The sequence below is a fragment of the Agelaius tricolor genome, unplaced genomic scaffold (genome assembly GCF_023055355.1).
Source record: "Agelaius tricolor isolate 1412-34295 unplaced genomic scaffold, bAgeTri1.0.p SCAF_1, whole genome shotgun sequence".
NCBI classification, from domain to species: domain Eukaryota; kingdom Metazoa; phylum Chordata; class Aves; order Passeriformes; family Icteridae; genus Agelaius; species Agelaius tricolor.
The window spans coordinates 84551909-84558835 of NW_027269261.1; the positions used below are offsets into that span (position 1 = coordinate 84551909).

Here is a 6927-nt window from a genome sequence, read left to right on the forward strand (position 1 = left end):
CAAATGAGATTCATCTTTCTTCTTTTGGAAACTGGACTATCACCATCTGGGGATACTCCTTTGAAAATACATCCTGAGAAATTAAAATCACAATAGTGTATAGAATTGTGATGTAATAATTTGGAAATAGAAACTGTTGAAAAAACTGATGAGTACCCCTATAAATACTGTAACAATCAATTATCGGTATGCAGGTGGAGGGAAAACTTCCCCCACTGTACCCAGTGCTGCATTGCACATACTTTACCATATTAAATATTAAATTGATTGCTGCTTAAATATTGGTCTAGTCAAGCTTCTTATTCATAACAATTGTGAGTCAGTGAGGAGCTAGGGGTGGAGCTTCCTGTATTGCTGCTGAGTGGCTGATTAGAAGCAGGTGAATGGATTGCCATTGTGAGCAAGTGAGGAGCTAAGGGTGGAGCTTCCTGTGTTGCTGATTATAAGATTGTGAGCAGGTGAGTGGATTGCTATTGCGAGTCAGTGAGGAGCTAGGGGTGGAGTTTCCTCTGTTTTATCTGAGTGGCTGATTATAAGCAGGTGAGTGGATTGCCACTGTGAGTCAGTGAGGAGCTAAGGGTGGAGCTTCCTGTGTTGCTGCTCAGTGGCTGATTAGTAGCAGGTGAGTGGATTGCCATTGTTAGTCAATGATAAGATATGGGTGGAGCTTCCTGTGTTGCTACTGAGTGGCTGATTAGAACCAGGTGAGTGGATTGCCATTGTGAGCCAGTGAGGAGCTAAGGGTGGAGCTTCTTCTGTTTCTGCTGAATGGCTGATCAGATGCAGGTGAGTGGATTGCCCTTGTGAGTCAGTGAGGAGCTAAGGGTGGAGCTTCCTGTGTTTCTGCTGAGTGGCTGAGTATAAGATTGTTAGCAGGCGAGTGGATTGCCATTGTGTCTCAGTGAGGAGCTTAGGTGTAAGGAGAGAGCTGGAGGGCCCTCAGACAGTGCTCAGGAGGAAAGGGACCTGGGCGTGCTGGTTGACAGTCGGCTGAACGTGAGCCAGCAGTATGCCCAGGTAGCCAAGAAGGCCAATGGCATCCTGGCTAGTATCAGGAATAGTGTGGCTAGCAGGAGCAGGGAGGTCATTCCTCCCCTGTACTGGGCACTGGTGAGGCCTCACCTTGAGTATTGCATCCAGTTCTGGGCCCCTCAGTTTAGGAGGGACATTGAGATTCTTGAGCGTGTCCAAAGGAGAGCAATGAGGCTGGAGAGGGCCTGGGAACACAAGCCATATGAAGAATGACTGAGGGAGCTGGGGTTGTTCAGCCTGGAGAAAAGGAGACTCAGAGGTGACCTTATCACTCTCTGAAACTTCCTGAAGGGTGACTGTGGTGAGCTGGGGGTCAGTCTCTTTCTCCAGGCAACAACAGACAGAACAAGAGGACACAGTCTCAAGCAGTGCCAAGGGAGATACAGGCTAGAATTAAGGAGGAAGTTTTTCATGGAAAGAGTGGTCAAATACTGGAATCACCTACCCAGGGAGGTGGTGGAGTCACCATCCCTTGATGTGTTTAAAAAAAGACTGGATGTGGCACTTGGTGCCATGATCTAGCTGAGGTTAGAACATGGGTTGGATTCGATGATCTTGAAGGTCTCTTCCAACCTAGAAATTCTGTGATTCTGTGAATCACAAATTGAAATGCTTAAGCATTAACTTGGGGCTTTCTTCTGTGTTCAAGTGGTTTTATGAGATCTGTCAAATAGAGCACTATCTCTTGTGCAGGTCATTAAGTGTAGAACAGATATTCCAATGTGAATTAGGATGAGTTGGAAACCAGTGTTGGCTAGAATTCCTTTTAAGTATGGCTGTGAGGGTGGGTTGGTGCATGTGCTAGACAGAAGCAGGACTAGCCTGGGCAGCAATTTGATTCTGGTACGCAACACAGAAACACAACTCCTGCTTTGTTATTTCATTGATTTACATTTAATGTTGGCAATAATCTGTTTTTAATTGGGACCCTAATTCCTACCCAAATATTTGGTTCCTACAAACTACTACATCTAGAAAGCTATTACATCTCCTCCATGGGATTCATTCAAAGGTAATAATATATATATTTTTTTATTGTCCCTTTTCATTAGGATAGAATAATGGGTTTTGCTGCTGATTTGTTGTTTTGTTGGCTTTGGGTTTTTTTCCTTTGGAAGGTGGAAGAAGGTAGTTCAATGTGGGGAAAAGAATATAAAACTGAATGTCCCATTTCTTGTAGGTTTTAAACCCTGATGGAAGTGAAATCAGAGAGGATTTTATATTTACCAGTGAAGGGAGAAGCTGATGGTAGATCAAGATCATGAAACCCTGACCTTGTCTGACACTAGGTTAAGTCACTTGAATCTGCTACTCTCCCTCACCTCCAGTTGCTTAGATGCTGACACACAATTTTTCAATTCCTTCACTTGTCAACTTTTTCCTGAAAATCTGCTCTGCTCTAAGGAAAACATAAGAATGTTTTCTCTAACCTTTGTTCTGGCAATTAGTTTCTTTAGAAGTTGTGGCACTCCCTGAGCAGCATTTGTGTCCAAATGGGCAGGAAGCATTAGCATGAAGCTGGGGCTGCACAGGGCACAGACAGTCCAGGCAGGAGCAGCAGGATAAGGAGTAGTTTTCAATGCCACTTGTGATGATTGAGTAAGAACACAAACAAGCAGGGCTTGGTAGAGTCAGATTTTGACACAAGTTCATGAATCAAGATGAAATTATTTTTTGTGGCTTCAGTCTCTTTGATCAACAGATTGTGGTAAACTCCTTATTGTTGCATGGTCTTCTTATTTTCAGTTTCACAAGAGTATTTACAAAGTAGTTTCACTGATTTTGGATCTTCACATTAGTGTGCAGCTCTGTGGTGTTAGAATACAATGTTTCCCCTACCTTGCTAACATATATAAATTATTTGTGAGTCAATAATTGTAATGTCCAAAGGATTTTACTGTTCTTGGAACACTGCCCTTATTTTTTTTATTTCTATTATCTCTATAGGCCAGGAATTGTACCCAACAATCATCAGTTCTTGTATATTTTGGTTAGTAAGGGGATTTTACATTGGTGAGGTAGATGTAAACGTTCTGGAAGGAGACTATAGACTTATGAAGAGCTAATAGTGGCCACTAAATTTCATAAATTTGTACTTTAAGACTTAAAATATAACAAGTAAGATTTCTCTAAGTATGTCAATTCAGTATGCTATACATGGAATTCAATCTTTTAAGTAGATTTGTGCTAGTCTGCAGTTCTTTTACAGAAATAAGAAACATTTTATTGCTTTTCAGGCAATACTGAAATTACAGTCACAGTGAGATACAAATTGATTTTCCTTTTTTTTATATGTTGCTGCTTTTATCTATTCTTCAGACACATGGCCAGAGAGTAGCACAAATTTTCAAATAACATTAAAGAAAAATAATGTCTTAATTAAAGACACACCATAAACATTGTAAACAAACATTTGTTAAATACAGCTTTTTCACTGGCTGTTTAAGGCATAAAACAGGATTACCTTACTACAAGAATACAGTTCAGGGGTGAGAACAGCCTTTTATTTATATAACTGCTTGAAATATTTCAATATGAAGTAATCTGACTGCTAGTGTGTCCATTTAGTTCATGATCTTGCACCATGTTCTGTGAAACCTTTTACATTGCTGAAATAAACCTCTGCTGAGCTATTTACAGTATAAAGGCTATAAGAAACAATTTCCTATAGATGCACAATGATCTGTTGAAATCTGTTTTACTTGAACCATATACGTTAATCCTCTGTGTATTAATGGAAGAATAGACTTTTTGTCACAGAGCAATGGTTGTTCTCCTTAATATTTTTTAATAAGAAGAGCTTATATAAAATCAGTTGTGTCTTATTGACAAAGTTCTTTGAATTTTCTAGAATTGTTGTTAAATTTATTATGCTTTAAAAGAAAAATTTAGAGTAGCATTAAGTAATTTTAACATGAAATCAGGCAGCTCAGTTTAGTGTTACTTTTTAGACAGGTCTATTATGCTCTGTTTTGTATAAGCATTTTTGTGTAAATTTTTAATATTTTCCTAGTTGTTGCTGGCAGAAGACATGTAATAAAGGCATAAAACAAAAATAGAGGCATAAAACAAAACTTCCTTCTTTCCTTCTGTTCTTGGAAGGGGATATTCTTACTCATACAATCTGGAAATGTTGTTTAGGCAGCTACTGAAAAGCACATTTTCCTTATTTTGATGATAATATGACCTTGCAAGAAAAATGTTCCAGTTTACAACTTCCTGATATACAATTTTTTATGTACTCTAAAATCCCACTGAGCAACTACTTGAATGGGCTTCTACTGTTAACCAGAGGGGCTTTCTAGCCCCCCCAAGAGGGGCTTTCTAGCATCCAGGTACTAAACTTCGTTCTTAAGAAACATAAGCTTCTGTTAAATGAAGAAAGGAAAGTACAGAAGCTCTTGGAGAAGGAAAAATTTTGAGAGAGGTTTTTAATGTGCAGAAAAAAAAAATCAGCAATGACCTTGAGTTTATTAAAATTCTGTCACTATACTTCATGGTATGTCCCTGTCTCACACACACAATGAAATAAGTTGCTTTTACTTGGCAGAAGATATTTTGCACAGCTGTTATAAGCCACATAAGGAGGCTCTATTACATCAGTCACTGTAGGTGTAAGAAGTCACCTTAGGTGTAAGGAGAGAGCTGGAGAGCTGAAGGGCTCTCAGAAGGTCACCTAATACATGGTCTGGCTCTTAAGTCTGTCTCAGTGCCATATCAATGATGCTATTTGTGATAGAGACATAATTTCTGGAGATTACAGAGATCTTTAAGAATGGCATAGACCATCTTCTCAGTGTTTCACTGTAAGTTTTCTGTTGATGTAAAATTTAAGTAGATATGTGCTAGTCTGCAGTTCTTCCACAAAAATCAGAACTATTTTCTTGCTTTTCAGGCAATACTGAAATTACAGTCACAATGAGATACAAATTGATTTTCCTTTTTTTTATATGTTGCTGCTTTTATCTATTGTTCAGAAACACGGCCAGAGAGTAGTACAAATTTTCAAATAACATTAAAGAAAAATATTTAATTAAAGACACACCATAAAGATTAAGGTGAACAAACATTTGTTAAATACAGCTTTTTCACTGGCTGTCTAAGGTGTGAAACAGGTTCCTGTGAAATATGTAGAGATTGGTCTACTGATCTAAAATGTATGGGATAAAATTTAATTGTCAAACACTTGTCCTTCTGCCAGATGGATTATAGAAGATATGATAGAGTTTCAGCATAAAGAAAAAAATATTTGCACCATACCATCTGGATTTGATTTGCAAATCACACTTAGCATGTCAATGTCTCTGATCTGGCTGAACTTTACATATGATGCACTTTGATGAAATACTATTTACTAATCCTGTCAAAGTGACATCAGCAGGAGATGAATTATCCATATAAGTGAATTTTCTTGTGAATTTGCATGCAGCTCATGAGAAGATCAGGATTCCATCACACTAATTTAAAGTAGCACTGAACCTTTTAGAACAGGGGGATCCATCTTATTATTTGTTACTTCAAAATGACATTAAAAGACATGTGGATGAACATTTCCTTTTGAGGCTAGACACATGCCAACAGAGGGCTGCAAGTAACTGCTGCTGTGGTGCCACACAATTTCTCTCAACAGTGGTAGTGTAAGATAAAATTGGTTTTCAAAACCCATTTCTCTGTCTCCAAAAAGAGATTTGGTCTTTCCCCAAAAATTGATTTTTTGTTAAGACTAGGATATTATATTAGATCCACCACCAAAACACTATTTCCTTCAAACTATAACTGGATTGTATAAACTCCAAAAGACTAATTCTGCTGTGAATGACAGAGGCATTTTAAATAAAATTCTGGATTTGATTATGGTTTTAAATTTTTTTTCTCTTTCCATTTTAGATGCAATTATAATATGCTTCAGACTTGGGTAAATTACTGCCTGTGGAGCTGTATAATTTAGGATGATATTTTTAAAAACAAGTGCTAAGACCACTGCATGCAGTATTTTGAAATTCTTGCTCCTATCTAGAGAAATCTGTCCGAAAGAAACGAGCTGCGGCTGAAGTGAAGGTAACTACTGGAACACTCCTGAGCCCAGCTTGAGATAACAAAAAGATGGGGTGATGGCTCCCAGTTCAGCAGAAGGTGGGCTTCACAGCACTCCACAGGAGCTGAAAACAGGAAGGGCTGCATTTTGAAGACTCTATTTGACTTTGCAAGACTCCAAGAATCCTGCTGAGTTTTGAACTGTATTACTGCCTTCCTGAGCTCTTACAGCTCCTGCTGAATTCAGAACAAACTGGGAATTTTTGTGTGGGAGCCATTCACTCTAAAGAGGAAAGTTACTGAAACTGCCATCTTCCTGCAGGGAGGGATTCTGAGTAGAGAATGCACTTCTGAAGCTAAGTCATGAATGCTGATCTTTTAAAAGTATGTGGGGAATAGCAGATGTGGGAAGCTGGAACACTGTGTCTTCTCAGATCTCTCCATTTGGAACACAGGCTGAAAACACATTTAACAGAAATCCTGTGCAGAACTGAATGAATTCTTGATGTCAATACCCAAACTGGACAGCATTGTGAGTGGTTTTATAGAGTCACTATAAGTTACCAGCAATGGCAATATAGAAACTAAGTCACCCTAATACAACCCCTTCATAGTCTTTCAGTCCTGCAGTAAGCCTGTGCCTGGAACAAGTAGATACATACACTTTACTAAAAACAAATGACAAATAAGAGAAAGAAAAAAGGCCTCTTCAATTTCTTTTAGAATATTTCAGAAAGATTTTTAAAATAATCAGACTGTGTTATACTTTATATGGAATGAAAGTGTCTAAATGTATGTTTTATACCTGTCTAGATAGAAAATAGTTTAAGGTTAAAGCACTTGAACATAGATGAAGTCAGA

General features: G+C 38.3%; 1 pseudogene; it reads left to right on the plus strand.

Annotated features, from left to right (window-relative positions):
• Positions 1–657: 657 nt before the first annotated feature.
• LOC139600765 (uncharacterized) lies at positions 658–1554 on the plus strand (annotated as a pseudogene).
• Positions 1555–6927: the final 5373 nt, after the last annotated feature.